Source organism: Armigeres subalbatus, chromosome 2, assembly GCF_024139115.2.
Source record: "Armigeres subalbatus isolate Guangzhou_Male chromosome 2, GZ_Asu_2, whole genome shotgun sequence".
Taxonomy (NCBI): Eukaryota; Metazoa; Arthropoda; class Insecta; order Diptera; family Culicidae; genus Armigeres; species Armigeres subalbatus.
The window spans coordinates 270773200-270789499 of record NC_085140.1 but is presented as its reverse complement, the minus strand read 5'-3'; the positions used below and the strand labels follow the sequence as shown (position 1 = coordinate 270789499).

At 40.9% G+C, this 16300-nt stretch overlaps 1 protein-coding gene across 1 annotated transcript in view; it reads right to left on the bottom strand.

Annotated features, from left to right (window-relative positions):
- LOC134212219 (diencephalon/mesencephalon homeobox protein 1) overlaps positions 1-9508 on the bottom strand; it is a 119227-nt gene extending 109719 nt beyond the window's left edge. The window contains exon 1 of the mRNA XM_062689881.1: positions 8654-9508. The gene's annotated coding sequence lies outside the window, so the exon portion shown is untranslated. The remainder of the gene's footprint in view (positions 1-8653) is intronic.
- Positions 9509-16300: the final 6792 nt, after the last annotated feature.

Here is a 16300-nt window from a genome sequence, read left to right as displayed (position 1 = left end):
AATGTATAGCCGCCAGACATTCTAAATACTCACGCTCCTCTAATGTGGACGTGTACAATACACATGTGGAAGTATTGGCTTGATAAATGGATTGCGAGTGATTTGACTATGCGTCCAATTTGGGAATCTCGAGCTCGTTCAGTAGCTGCCTAGGTTGCGAAGGCCGACGGAGGTCCTTCGTAGCTTAGTTGGTTAAAGCACCAGTCTAGCGTACTGTAGGGTCATGGGTTCGAGTCCCATCGAAGGGAAAGTGGTTACCTCCAATACATTTTTCAAATCAATATCTTCCACATAACGTACATATTCACATATGAGTTTCCATAACATTGTAAATTAACGTCCAAGTCGGGTGGTTTAATCCCCGGAAATAAGCAATTAACTTTGATTGAACTGAACCTGAGTTGCGTGCTCTTGCCTACGCAATGCGGTCGGGTCTGAGCTTGACGACCGACTGGCAAATGCTTACACAACCTCACTTGATCAGTACCGTTGCTGATGAAGAATGTGTATAGCCGCCAGACATTCTAAATACTCACGCTCCTCTAATGTGGACGTGTACAATACACATGTGGAAGTATTGGCTTGATAAATGGATTGCGAGTGATTTGACTATGCGTCCAATTTGGGAATCTCGAGCTCGTTCAGTAGCCGCTAGGTTGCGAAGGCCGACGGAGGTCCTTCGTAGCTTAGTTGGTTAAAGCACCAGTCTAGCGTACTGTAGGGTCATGGGTTCGAGTCCCATCGAAGGGAAAGTGGTTACCTCCAATACATTTTTCAAATCAATATCTTCCACATAACGTACATATTCACATATGAGTTTCCATAACATTGTAAATTAACGTCCAAGTCGGGTGGTTTAATCCTCGGAAATAGGCAATTAACTTTGATTGAACACATATTATATACAAATCAGGGGGTCCCGTAGCGTAGTTAGCAACATGTTTGCCTTACAAAATAATGGTCATGGGTCCCCCTGCACCAAACTCTCGTAAGTCGCCGGATGTTCAGCCTATGCGGTGGCGTATTGGGGAGCGCCCTTACCGTTACGACTGCCTGATGACGACTGACAAATTGTTTTTCTCGGAGGCATTCCTCCAACGAACCCGGATAAATGGCAACCGAACAATGCAACGATCATTGGATTCACGACAAGGATAAATGGACACAATGGACTCACGGTGAGCTGGACCAGCAACGACAACAATGAATAATGGGAAAATCTAAAAATAGATTCTGTGTGGATTTTGGCTGCAAAATACCACAGTAGATCTCGCCACAGTAGCGGCTAAGTAACACAGAGTGCCTACCAAATAAAGAAATTAATGAAAAAACACACATACAGACATCACATCAACTCGTCGAGCTGAATCAATTGATATATAACACTAGGGGTCTCCGGGCCTTCTATCAAAAATTCGTTTTTGGAGTGATCATACACCTTGGAGTACGAGAAAGGCAAAACACGGTGAAACACCGTTTTTACTCTGTTAATTGCAAATTCCGGCAAAAAATTCCTTCGGAACTTTTAAGACGAAGCTTTATTCTTGATGTTTATCACCAAAGAACTGGGGGAAATTGGGGAAAAAATCTTCACTATAAAAGTTGAAATTGGCAATGTTTTTGAGAAATTAGCGATATTGGAGCCTTTCTAGCCCAAAAAATACTAAATAAAATATAAATAAGTATTTTTTAGCGTGTTTGGGCATAAACAAATAGTTTTTTGGTTATACACAGAAAAAAATTCCATGGTAACAATTACTATTTTGTAGACTACGCCGTGTTTTTAAAACAACCACAAATTTTCAGTTAAATTAACCATGCATTCGGACCAGTGGCGTAGCCAGAAAATTGGTCTGGGGGGGAAGGTTTTCTGAACATTTTTTTTTTCGAAAAAAAAAATTTCTGCCAAAAATTTTGTCTTTGGGGGGGGGTTTGTACCCAAACCACCCTCGTGGCCACTGATTCGGACAAATTCACCACTGATTCAGTTCATGAAACAACATTCTACCACGACCACAGTTGATTTTTACTGCGCGCATGGTAAAATCAAACGGGTTTGTTTCTGCTGAAAATCGTCGGTGCGTATTCTTAAATTAACCCTCGGAATGGCAGTTTCGACCAAGGTGAATACAAACAGGTGTAGCAGTATGCCAATTACATGATTCAGCCATCTTGGATTTTTATACGGGGCAGCCACCGAGTTTGTTTATGTTTTGCGCTAGTCTGTCCCATCTACTGTCGAAGTGAGTGAACCCTGATATAAGAACCCTGGTTTCGACCGCTACCGATCCCATTAAAAAATCGATTTTGAGTGATCATGCAATGCAGTCGGATCTTTACATCTCGATGTTCTATATCTCGATACCTCTCCCTATGTCGATGGTTTGCTTAGCTCCTTCAATCTACATACATTTTTGCTTTCCTGGTTGTATTATGTTCAGGATTATCTCTCCTTAGGTCGATATATTAAAATTTCTAGGCTACGTGGTCTTGAGACAATAAAAATCACATCAAAACAAGAAATGACATTTGTTTTGTTGTCGTTTTTCATAGCAACGAACATTTTTCGATCTAGTACCCATTCCAATTTTTCTTCCAATACTCGATATCTCCTTGCTCCCTGCAATATCGAGATGTGGAGAGGCAACTGTAGTTGATTTTTTTCAGGTGATTCGCTTATGTTTTACCTATCTTTGACTTTGACACCTTACATATAACATCTCCGGAACTAGTGAAACTAGAGACTCCAAATTTTGAATTTAACTTAATTAGAGTATTGACAATGAAGAGAAAATATTTCAAAGTGATTTGGAAGACATGACGATTTTGATTAAAGACCGCCAGATATCCTATAGTGCACACTTAACACATTTTACAGTATTCGGTAAATTTTACCGAAATCTCCATTGTTCAACTGTCAAAATCACCGAAAATCAGTAAAATTATTTACCGAACAGTTCTGCTGTTGAGATTTCGGTAAAATTTTACCGAATTCGGCGATTTATTTTAAGCGTGTGCAATGATTGTGAGATTGCACAACCCAACTTTTTATGGGAGGCTCTGACATCCATAGTGTTGTATACCGATCGACTCAGTTCGACGAATTAGGGTGATGTCTGTGTGTGTGTGTGTGTGTGTGTGTGTGTGTGTGTGTGTGTGTGTGTGTGTGTGTGTGTGTGTGTGTGTGTGTGTGTGTGTGTGTGTGTGTGTGTGTGTGTGTGTGTGTGTGTGTGCGCGCATAGGAGATTTCACTCATTTTTTCAGCACTTGTCTTTAACTGATTTGCTCACAACAAGTTGAATTCGACGCTGATTCTTATCCCATTGCCTTCTTATTGGTCCGATTGGACAATGGGATAAGAACCCCGTAAAGCTGGATAGTTCATTTTTGCATAGTATTTTACGGTGTAAGATCTACCAAACGACTTGCCGAGCGTGGGGCGTATCCGAGGATGGAGAGATGCGGCCTCGAACCGTGTATTGTGGCGTCAAATTGTTGATTCAGTGTTATCTGTTTAGATGTAGACTAAATAAATGAAATGAATGAAAGAAGATCTACCAAAAAGGGGTTGAAGCTTAATCCATTTTCGACCTAGCAGCAATAAGTTGTGGTAATTGGGGGACTTATTGTATTTAGTTCTCTCTTAGTTTCTGCTGTAAAAAATTAACGTTACTATGCAGGTGGTTGAAAGACTCAAATTACTCGTCTAGCAATTAGTTTAAAAACCTTGAAGCTGTTGTCCTAGGCTAAACTGACTGCTGGAAAAAGTTTATTTTTAGGGATTTCGACTGGATTAATTGCTAATAATTAGGATTTTTGGTTTCCAGTCACATGAAAATTTTGATAATTTTAAATCATTGACAACGTTTCGATCCGGGTGTTTGGATCTTCATCAGGGCTCGAGATTAATCAATCCATCTCGAGACTTGATGAAGATCCAAACCTCCGAAAGCCGAAAATCCTAATTGTTGGAAAAAGTTTAAATTAGGGATCTACGCATGTACCAATTCTTCAGTTCATGTAAACTATGGTTGTTAGAGGAGGCTAGCTAGAGCTAAATCCCAGGGATAGCGTTTTACAGGTGATATTTTAGAAGCAAGACAAGGATATGCTCGTCGTCGAGTCAAGTACGAGACGCTGAAGACGACCTTACTGTTGAGGTCGAAATACGTATCTGTCAAGGTACAATCAAGTGGTGGAATTAAATGGGATGGTACAAACTCGTCTTATGACAAGTTAAATTTGAACCAGTCTGAGAATTTATAGATCAGCAAGTGGTGGTCGACAGCGAGACGCCAACAACTGTGGCATAATGAAGAGTATAAGTATTTTCGAATGGTTTTTTGCCATAACATATAAGGTTATTTTTTTACGTGCATGGAAATTGCCTGCATATTTTCCAAATTATATGCAGTATATGCAGATTTATATATAAATCCGGGAAAATCCTTTGAAGGTCGGATAAAATCCGTAGACATTTCGAACAAATTCCAGTTTAAATTTCTAAAATTATTATCTCGAAGAATTTCCCGTAGAAATCACAAAGAGTTGCGTGGAAAACCCGAAGAATTTTGAAGAAGTTCCTCGTGGAAGTTGAAACGAATATTCCTTAGAACTTGCAGAGAGTTTTCGTTACAGGAAAGCGTAGTTTGCCATGCGCGAATGTGGCTGTCTGTTTGTTCGAACTCGTATTTTGGTCTGTTATTTTTTCGCCGTTTGAAGAAATTCGGCTGATGGAATCCGTGATTGTGACACCAATTTGTTTTCCTTTTCGAAACTTTTAAAGGGAACAAATTATGATTCAGATTTGAATTAAAAAAAAAACTTTAAGAATGATGTGTGGTGTTAGTGGAATGGACCAAAATATTGGTGAATATATTCCATCTTGACAATTATAAGCTATGAAGTCCTTTAAAATGTTATATCAAAACCGTAGTGTCTTTGTTCTACACGACAGAAAGCCAAATCTTTTTACGTTCACGCCGAACGTAGGGGTGGTGGGGGTAAATTGCTGCTGTTTATCAAGCGGCTATAAATAAATTGCGATGTTCAATCCAGGTGTAAAGCTTATCTTATTGGTTAACAAAGCCTGTTGTGAAAAACACTTGAAAAAATATTTTAATATGTTATTTTGAGGATTTAAAATTACATAGTTCAAAATAGTTCAATTTTGTTTTGGGCGGGGTAAAATAGTCAGGCGGTGGGGTAAAGTGAACAATATTGTAAATGAAGCAAATATTCAAAATATTTTAAATCAAATATATATTCTTAATAATATTCAAAATGTTACCTGACAGGTATAAACCCTTCGTTTTATCACAGACAAGCAGACCGGGCTTGGTCAAAATGATAGGGCGGGATTTTTTTTTAATAAATTGATTTCTCTTAAAGATTGTGTATTTCTTCAAAAGTGGTTTCTTCATAATATTAAGAATTTGAATCGACAACTAAATGTTGTGATATGGTTCGAATTGCTAACTTGAGGCACACATCCAGGACCTAACTTAATTCATGAATATTTTTCTACTTCCATCGCGTCAAAGAAATGATGATATTGGTGCTCTAGTCCAAATTTGAATGAACGATCGCTCGCTTTGAGCAATCGATTGTTTATCCTCGCAAAAGATGAATAATCGAAATAGCATGATATTGGTAACAATTCGATCTGAACGCGTTTTGCGCTCGATGACCCTGCTCTGGTAGAACAATCTGGACCGATTTGGTTGCAGCGACTCAAATGTGACTATATTCGGATGTTTATGGTTCACAGAAACTTTTGTGCAACAAGTATGCTGCTCGGGTAGATTCTGCTTAACGAGCACGAAATAGTTAAATTTGTATTGTGATTATGTTCTCAAATATATTACGAACGTTTTAGTTGAGTCGTTGATATCGTTCAAGTTCATGTATTGGGACAAATCTCCATGTAATAAAAAATATCAATTCACCAATAATAACATCATCCTATCTCTCCTAAAAAAACGAGACAAGGAAATGCTATTACTCTTGTATTTCAAAATATCCGTACTAATTAGAAGAATAGAAGATGCATAGGTCACATCACTTTCCATCTATGTTTCTGATTATCCTACCTTCCTTCCGTGGTTATTGTGGAGATGCAGAGGTACTCTCGGTTTGTAGTAGCAAAAACACAGTACCATTCCCTTCCCATCCCAACTGACTGTAAGGACTCGGCCGGCGCCTTTATTGATCAACATCAGTGAGCTGCTGAAACGTGCACTTCGAGAAAAGATGGTAAATCCCAACTACTATTCACTTGGATGGAAGTGCAAGTTGCACCAGTTCTGATCAATCACGGAGTTGCAAGCATTGATATGTACAGGCATTCCAAGCAAAGTTAAGAATTTGCGGAGAGTTTTTGTTGCAATTCCATCTATGCCTATTGTTTGAAATTTGATTAAAAAAAATAATAAAAATTCTCCGTGGAAATCACAAAAAACTTCTATGGAAACTCCTATAAAATACTAGAACTCAACGACCTCTCATAGGTGCCACTGGAGGTTTTTTGGAAATGTTAATATTAAAGGTTATAACAGGAATCGTTTTGGTAGAACGTAAAACACAAAAAGAACTAAGATAGAAATACAAAGTGGGAAAGGGACGAGCCTGGGATTGAACCCACAGCCTCCTGCTTATAAGACAGAAGCGATAGGCACTATACCACCAAACTCGTAGCTCACAGTTGCATTATTATGTATAATTATTCTAAAAAAATTGAAAAAAAAAACAACAAATTCTGTTTATTTACTAAAAGCTAATACTTAATCTCATGTATCGCTGCATGATTATCATTTCGATTGTAAACCTAAATAACATCTTTAAGTACATGATAAGATTAGCCAGCCCTTTAAAGGACGTTTTGTTCATTGGGTAAGCACATACGTCCAAGAATCATTGTAATAATCGTAAAAAAGAAAATTAGGTTTTGTGTTTTTGGCGAAGCGCTTGTACTCCTTGGGTTTTCTTCCCTACTTCAATGAATAAATGAAATTGAAAAGAAAATCTAATTTATCCACCAAGCGGTAATAGTCTCTTTACCGACCTTAGGCTTAAAATACACCGAAGAAAGATTGTACGACAATTCCTCGAAAACCAGTTCCCCGTATATCGTTCTCCCCAATGTAACAATTCTCCGAAAAGCAAGTGTCAGTAGCATGTTTAGTATTAGTCAAGAGTTGACGAGCTTTCCCGGTATAAGGCATAAGTGTACGCGGTCCCTACTTTTGTGACTGGTCATTTCGAACAATTTTGTATTCCAAAGAATATTAGTTTCGGGTAATCATCATCTTCGAAAATGTAACTTTGAGGAAATGTTTTTTTTTTTGATGAAATATCTTTTTTGGGGAAATAAAATCACGATAACAAAGGAAATAAACTTTTTGGGGAAGTGTTAGTTCCGGACAAATGTTTTGAGCTAATGTTTTGTTTAAGACATCATTTACGAACAAATATTATTTTTTTTGGTAATTTTACACTCCTAAAAAGAATGAAAATTTAAATTATGCCTAACGTACATTATGCTTAACGAGGCATATAATTTCTAAGGAATTACTCGTACACATTCTGATAACTTTTTTGTAAACTTTCTAATGAACTTCCCGGGGAATTTGCTATGAGCTTTCTGTAGAGATTGCAAAGAATTTTCTTTGAATATTTTAGAGATTTTGGAATTATTGACTGTTGCTTTTGATTTGATTATGAAAAATTTATTTATTCAATTTTTATTTTGTATAGATTTTAGAAATTTCTACGTATGTAATTGCAACTTTTATATTTAAATTGCTTAGCTATTTGATTTTTTGTCGTTCATTTTCTATAAAATTGTATTGGGGCTTATTAAGTAGATTAAAAGCCCTAGTAGCACAATTTAGACCCATTTGGTTGCAAGAACTCATATATGACTGAATTTGGTTCTTTATGAGTAAAGAAACTTGTTAACAATATGTGTGCTACTCGGGAGGATATAGCCTCTGGAATAGTTACGCCATTCAATGTATTGCAAATCAGATGGCGCGATTCTGGCACAACGTGGTGCATCCGACAGGGAAGCTTTTATCATCACATTCTATTTGTTGAATTAGTTCTGGATCGTTTGATACATTAAAAGAATATGGATATGAAAAATCACGAGAAAGCCGCTAGCTATTTCTGGTAGATGTTGAGGGACTGGTAATAATCAGTATTTGAAATACGAATAAACTTTCGCTTTAGATTATCTCATGTTTAAAAAAACGCAATTCAAACGTGATTAAATTTTCCATATTAGTCCTAAAATGTATGTTCCGTTGCTAAGCACATGTGTATTAACAGACAGGTAGAGCTTCTCACTCGGTAGACGGATTTTTATCGGGAAGTGTTAGGTTAGAAATGATTAGGTTTCCAATTATATTCATTTTGATAATACGACTTACTATAAACAAATCAATGAGCCGCGGACTTGTGCAAACCATAATACCATAATCTGGGGGTTGACGACTGAAGTTTTGCTATTAAGATTGATTTCTTTCGGCGATATATCATATTATAATATGACATCATCGTGAAATGCAGTTCATGTCCAAATGAAAAAAAAAAAATTTTCTGCATTATGAGAATTACCGACGGCTACAAACATAACACAATTTCAACGTACCTTATTCCCGTCCGTGAAAATTTTGTCGATTTCTTGCAGGCTTCCGCGCCTGCTTTCCAATAATCCCGAAAACTGCAACTTTCGTTTGTAAATGAGTTTCTTATATGATGGTTAACCGTAATTGGATCACTTTTGATTCATATTTGTTTTCTTCTTTTCACTGTCCTGTGATGTACACCAGTGTTAACTATTCGGTTTTCAATATAATTAACTTACACTTTTTTTTAGATATATGCTCTTCGTTGAAATTATTTTGATTGTTTCACACTTCTTCCATAATTCCACCAAATGGGTTTTCTTCGAACTAATTCCTGCACTGGCTTCGTAGAATAGTTTCCCACTTTCGTAGAAGTCCCAAATACCCTTTCAAGATTCGAGATTGTTTATTACACTCGCGCCCGCAGTCAGCAACAGAGAACCCTTTTTTGATAAGATCAACCACTTGCCAAAACAATCTCGTATCAATTGCGCAAATTTGAAATCCGAGCTCAAAACACGTCCATCCGCGGCGACGGTCACGATTGGAATCATCAGCCAGCAGAGCAATCTCCAGCACTCCAGTTACTGTCGTCGGTGTCGGTGTCGCGCGTTATCCAATTTCCAGCACCGACCAACAGCGCTCCCTCCCGCATGCACAGCTCGGTTGGTTCGATCAGTGCAGTACCAGACCAGCAGCAGCATCAGCCTCAGCTTCAGAGTTCAAGTCCCAAGTCAACTGACAAGTCGTCCGTCCGGCAGCATCCCATCCCAGTGCGGAGCAGAGAACGACGACGGCGATGTCGATGATTATGCCCGAGAATGCTGGCGGGCGCGCGCGACAACGCACAATGCTCGGGAACAGCTGAACGGACAGACGGTTCGAGGATACGGAGAAGGTGATTGCGCGCGGAAAGGGCGAATCCAATTGAATGAAAACGATATAAAAACAGGCAATAATTTCCTATGTGCATCATAAGGGGGCGAGATCCGCGGAAGGGTACAGCCTGAGAGAACTCCGTGGCATCAGCATCAGAGTCTAAATGAGACGAGCAGGAGAGAGCAAATTCAATACAGAACAGCATGATCCTGGTAATAAGTGTGGTGTCTTCTATGTGTGGCCACGAGAGGGCATACTTCCGGATGGAGAGTTTGCGCAATGTGCGATTCCCCTGATTTCAAGTGCACGTGGTCTTTTCTGGTAGTTGTGTTGGTGTAGAGTACAAGTTCAATTCATATGTATGACACTGATGTCGTTTCTTTCAAGAGAGTTTATATAGGAGAATGAATTACCCATGCTCAGAAAGCTATGAACAGAACGGTTTGATAGTATTTACGAGACATTGAAATGAAATGCTAGGTCACTAATTAATTATATTTGGGTAAATTAAAGATATTTATTGGGTTTCATTGAATCGAATAGTTATCTTCTGGGGTTGATGAATATCAAATCATGTTGTATTTAGAACACGAAATCTGATGCATCTGGGGTAAACACAATTTACAGAAACTTAGTATTATATACATGTCTACTTGTTGGAAGAAATCGCAGAGTTCATAGCGAGGCAATGTCTCGACGATTGCGATGCCAGTTTCTATAGTGAATCAAAGTGATACTGCTTCTTCAGTGGTTATGGTCTTTCTAGAAATATGTTACCTGTGATATCACCGTCAAAATCTTTTACTGGCTGCATTTCCTGAACGACATGTGCATTAACATAATTTATTTATTTATCACCAGACTAAGGCCGGAGTGGCCTGTGCAGTACACAAAAGTCTTCTCCATTCAGCTCGGTCCATGGCTGCACTTCACCAACCACGCAGCCTGCGGAGGGTCCGCAAATCGCCCTCCACCTGATCGATCCTCCTTGCCCGCTGTGCACCTTGCCTTCTTGTTCCAACCGGATCGTTGTTGAGAATCATTTTCACCGGATTACTGTCCGTCATTCTGGCTACGTGCCCGGCCCACCGCAGTCTTCCGATTTTCGCGGTGTGAACGATGGATGGTTCTCTCAACAGCCGATGCAACTAGTGGTTCCTTCGCCTCCCCCACGTACCGTCCGCCATCTGCACGCCACCATAGATGGTACGCAGCACTTTCCTTTCGAAAACTCCCAGTGCGCTTTGTTCCCCACGAGCATCGTCCAAGTCTCGTGTTCGTAGAGGACTACCGGTCTAATGAGCGTTTTGTAGATTGTCATTTTGGTACGGCGGCGAACTCTATTCGATCGGAGCGTCTTGCGGAGTCCAAAGTACGTACGATTTCCAGCCACTATGCGTCTCAGAATTTCTCTGCTGGTATAATTTTCGGCAGTCACCAGTAAGCCCAAGTACACAAATTCTTCTACCACCTCGATTTCATCACCACCGATGCAAACTCGAAGTGGGTGGCTCACATTGTCTTCTCTTGAACCTATTTCTATCATGTATTTCGTCTTTGACGTGTTGATGACTAGTCCGATCCGCTTAGCTTCCCTCTTCAGTCTGATGTAGGCTTCCTCCATCTTCTCAAAGTTGCGTGCCATAATATCTATGTCGTCGGCGAAGCCAAATAGCTGGACGGACCTATAGAAAATTGTACCACTCGTGTTAATCCCTGCTCTTCGTATTACCCCTTCCAAAGCGATGTTGAATAGCAGACACGAAAGACCATCACTTTGCCGTAACCCTCTGCGCGTTTCGAAGGGACTCGAGAATGCCCCTGAAACTCGAACTACGCACATCACCCGATCCATCGTCGCTTTGATCAACCGTGTCAGTTTATCCGGAAATCCGTGCTGGTCTCGATCGATTGTATCATATGCGGCTTTGAAGTCGATGAATAGATGATGTGTGGGCACGTTGTATTCGCGACATTTCTGCAGTACTTGGCGAATGGCGGACACCTGGTCCGTGGTGGAGCGTTCGCCCATAACACCCGCCTGGTACTGCCCCACGAACTCCCTTGCAATTGGTGCTAGTCGACGGCATAACATTTGGGAGAGTACCTTATAGGCGGCATTCAGCAATGTGATTGCGCGGTAGTTGCTACCACCTTGCTACAATCGCCTTTTTTGTAAATGGGACACACGACACCTTCCATCCACTCCTTCGGCAAAACTTCCTCCTCCCAAATCTTGGTAATGACCCAGTGCAGCGCTCTAGCCAGTGTCTCACCACCGTGTTTAAATAGCTCTTCTGGTAGTTGGTCAACCCCAGGGGCTTTGTTGTTTTTCTGCCGGCCAATCTCCTCCTGGATTTCCTGGATATCCGGAGCCGGTAGAATGGTGTCCTGCGCGCGTTCTCCCAGGTCCATCACCATGCCACCATCTTCGTCTGCCACATCGCCATTCAGGTGTTATTCGTAGTGCTGCCGCCACCTTTGGATCACCTCACGCTCGTTCGTAAGAAGGTTCCCGTTTATGACCTTACACATATCAGGCTGTGGCACGTGGCCCTTACGTGAACGGTTCAGCTTTTCATAGAACTTTCGTGTGTTATTAGCGCGGTACAGGTGCTCCGTCTCTTCACGGTCTCGATCTTCCTGCTGGCGCTTTTTCCTCCGGAAAATCGAGTTTTGTCTGTTCCGCGCCCGTTTATATCGTGCCTCGTTCGCCCTCGTACGGTGTTGCAGCAATCTCGCCCATGCTGCATTCTTTTTTCTAAACTAACTGCTCACATTCGCCGTCATACCAGTCGTTTCTCTGATCCGGGGGCACCGTGTCAAGTGCAGCGGTTGCGGTGCTATCAATGGCGGATCGAATATCTCTCCAGCCATCTTCAAGAGACGCTGCACCTAGCTGCTCTTCCGTTGGAAGTGCCACTTACAGCTGCTGCGCGTATTCTTGGGCTAGTCTACCGTCTTGTAGCCGCCCAATGTTAAGCCGCGGCGTCCGACTTTGATGCGTGTTGTACACCGTCGAGAGTTTTGAGCGCAGACATACTGCAACGAAGTAGTGGTCGGATTCAATATTCGCACTGCGGTAAGTGCGGACGTTCGTGATGTCGGAGAAGAATCTACCGTCGATTAGAACGTGGTCGATTTGGTTTTCCGTTTCTTGGTTAGGAGATCTCCATGTGGCCTTGTGGATATTTTTGCGGGGAAAGAAGGTGCTTCGGACTACCATTCCGCGGGAGGCTGCGAAGTTTATGCATAGTTGGCCGTTGTCATTCGATACGGTGTGCAGACTATCCGGTCCTATAGCCGGTCTATACATTTCCTCCCTTTCTACCTGTGCGTTCATGTCACCGATGACGATTTTGACGTCCCGCAGTGGGCATCCATCGTATGTCTGCTCCAGCTGTGTGTAGAACGCTTCTTTCTCGTCGTCGGGTCTCCCTTCGTGTGGGCAGTGCACGTTGATGATGCTGTAGTTGAAGAAACCGCCTTTAATCCTCAGCTTGCACATCCTTGAGTTTATTGGCTGCCACCCAATCACGCGTTGGCGCATCTTACCCAGCACTATGAAGCCGGTTCCCAGCTCGTTGGATATGCCACAGCTTTGGTAGAAGGTAGCCGCTCGATGCCCGCTTTTCCACTTTTTCTGTCCTGTCCAGCAAATCTCCTGCTGCGCCACGACGCCGAAGTTGCGGGGATATAATTCATCGTAGATCATCCTGTCGCAACTTGCGAAACCTAGCGACTTGCAATTCCATGTTCCAAGCTTCAAATCGTGATCCTGTATTCGTCGCCTAGGTCTTTGCCGATTATATCGAGTCGCATTATCTCTTATATTGTTCGTAATGATTGGTTTTCCAGGCGGCTTATTGGGCCTGCGCAAACCTCTTGTCGCGTCGGAGGGCCGTCGTGTCAGGTCTGTTTAGCGTCCCACCTAACACCAGGACTTGGGCTTGTGCGCTTTGAGCGGCACACGGTCGCTTTGGTGGGGCCTACTTGCGGATACATGCAGCTTTTTATAGAGGTTTAACAGGGCCCACTGCCAAACCCCACCACATCCTAGGCAAGCCCCACAACTCGCAGATGGATTGGGGAGGGATCGTCAAGCCTTTGGACATAGTCCCTGCTGCCCGCAAACTCTCCATTAAAAGAGACCCAAATTATTTTATCTACAGAAATGATCGTCTTGACAGTGCCTGTGGTGGGGTCGCCATTGTCATTAATAGACGTATCAAACATAAATTATTTTCTTCGTTCGAAACCAAAGTTTTTTAAACCTTGGGAGTTTCTGTTGAAACACATTTTGGACAATTTTCCTCCATTGCAGCCTACTTGCCTTTTCAATGCAATGGGCAGCAAAAGAATTAGTTGAAAGCTGATCTTCAAATTCTAACTCGCAACAAATCTAAATTCTTCGTAATTGGTGACTTCAATGCCAAACACCGTTCATGGAATAATGCTCAAAGCAATTCCAACAGCAAAATTTTATTTGAAGATTGTTCTGCGGGATATTAAGGCTTGTACGCGACAAAATCTGGACACCTTTAAACACGTATAACTTTTGAAATAGTTCTTCAACGAGTGAAATATTTCGTAGATTGATGAATCTATGTCTGTACTTTCTGAAAATGTATTTCTTATTAGTGGTACAAGTACGCAGTGAATAATGGCGTCGAAGGAATTGCAGGTTCGGAAAGAATTGTGTGCAGTCGCAATTGAAATTCGGGTCTCTCGATCCAGAAAATGACTAAAAACATTTTGTTTTCATGTGAACACTGCTCAAAGCGTTTTAAAATTTGTCGATGCTTGTTCGACAATATCTAAAACGTCAGAGAGTGGAACAAAAACGGATTTTATGAGCCACCAGAAGGATACGAGCTCGAAACAAATTCTACTGAGGATGCCAGATCATTCGGCACGTATTATTTCTTAGAAAATTCAAATGTCACCAAGTTTCGTGCATACATCGAAGCATCGATAAGGAATGAAGCCATTTGAAGTGAAAAACGTACCGAATTAAACCAACAGCAGTTTATTTTGATTCTTAAAGTTATGTGTCCAGATTTTGTCGCGAACAAGCCTTATACTATTCAATATCCTAATGGCCCAACTTGTTTTTCATTCACTCGAAATCTTTCGACAATTGATTTGGTTTTAACGGATTCAAGTCAGCTGTGTGGCCAATTGGTAACTCATGCTGACTTTGACTCTGATCACCATCCTGTGACATTTGAAATCTCACAAGAAGCAATTTATAATCCAATCAGCTCTACTTTTAATTATCATAGAGCTGATTGGGATTTATATAAAACGTATATCGATAGGAATTTTGATGTTGATATTCCTCTCAATACCAAAAGTGATATTGATAATGCTCTCGTATCTTTGACAAATTTAATTGTCAAAGCCAGAGGCATTGCAATTCCTAAATGTGAAATTAAATTCAATTCCATTATTATTGACGACGATCTTCAGCTCTTAAAAATGTGAGGCGAAGGCAATACCAAAGAACTCGCGATCCCGCGTTGAAAGTTATTTGGCGAGATTTGCAAAATGAAATTAAAAAACCCAGATTAATCCACCTAGCGGTGATGGTGCCTTTCTCGACCTTCGTAAAATGTGTGTGCTTGAAAATAGATGAGCTAGTAGCTAGGAGTAAAAAAGACAAATTTCTTTGTCCGTTCTATGAAAATCAGATTATTTATGGCAAAGATATTGTAGATCCAGTTGAAAACCGAAAATAATATTTGTCCCATTCCCGGATGTCGCGACTGCATCGCGAGTGGTGCCGACTATGGCACAGTTGCACTACTCGCGATGCAGTTTGCAACTTTATCCGGAAATGCGAAAATGCGATTGTCGCGAAACCTCGGTTCGGTTTTCAGCTTGATCTACAATATACTAATAAGAATTTCGACATTTTGTTTCCTTTTCCAATCTTTTTGACGTACATACCCCTGTTTTATTTTACCCAGTCATATTTTAAGGATATCACTTTTGGATGTAAATTGAACTGGGCTCCGACTACACAAAAGAAACGAAAATGTCATTCCCATCAAGCAAGCGAGCGGAGGGCAATATTTGTTATGATATAAATCTCATGACCGTCTTTCTACCAAACTCCCGTATGAAGAGGAAGGGAGTATCAGTGTGGAAGCATCCGATAGTTCGTTTTCGGAAAGAAATTATAGCCTTTCGGTACAACTTTGTTGCACAAGAAAGGCAAAAAGTATTTGGCCATAATTTCAAAGGTAATAGTCAATCTGGCCAACTTTCTAAATAGAACAGGATTCCGTCTTTAATGCAATTTGTTGTGAGTAAATCGGTTGAGGGTAAGTCCATTAAAAGTCAGCTAGACTTTTTTACTCGCTTTTTTATAACACATAGTATATTTTGGCCATAATTTCTGTGCCCATGGTCCAAATTTTCAATAGAAAACAATACGAAAGGATTCCGCGTCGAATGAAACTTGTTGGAATTATAGATAGTGGAATATATAGATGAGTGAAGATAAATCCTCTGTCTCCAAACGAACTGTCAAACGTGTCTCCAAACGAGCATGACGTCACTATTTTAATGGAAATGTTAAGGGCTGTGACGTCATATGCGCGTGTGCACGGTCAAAAAAACCGACTCAGCCATGCTTTCGCTCATCTATAGATTCTACTATAGACACTATAGGTTCCATAGACAAGCTGAGGCGAAGGCGAGTGTAGCCAAACGAACTGTCAGTTAGTGTAGCCAAACGAGCATGACGTCACGATTACAATCCAAGCAACGGGGCGTGTGACGTC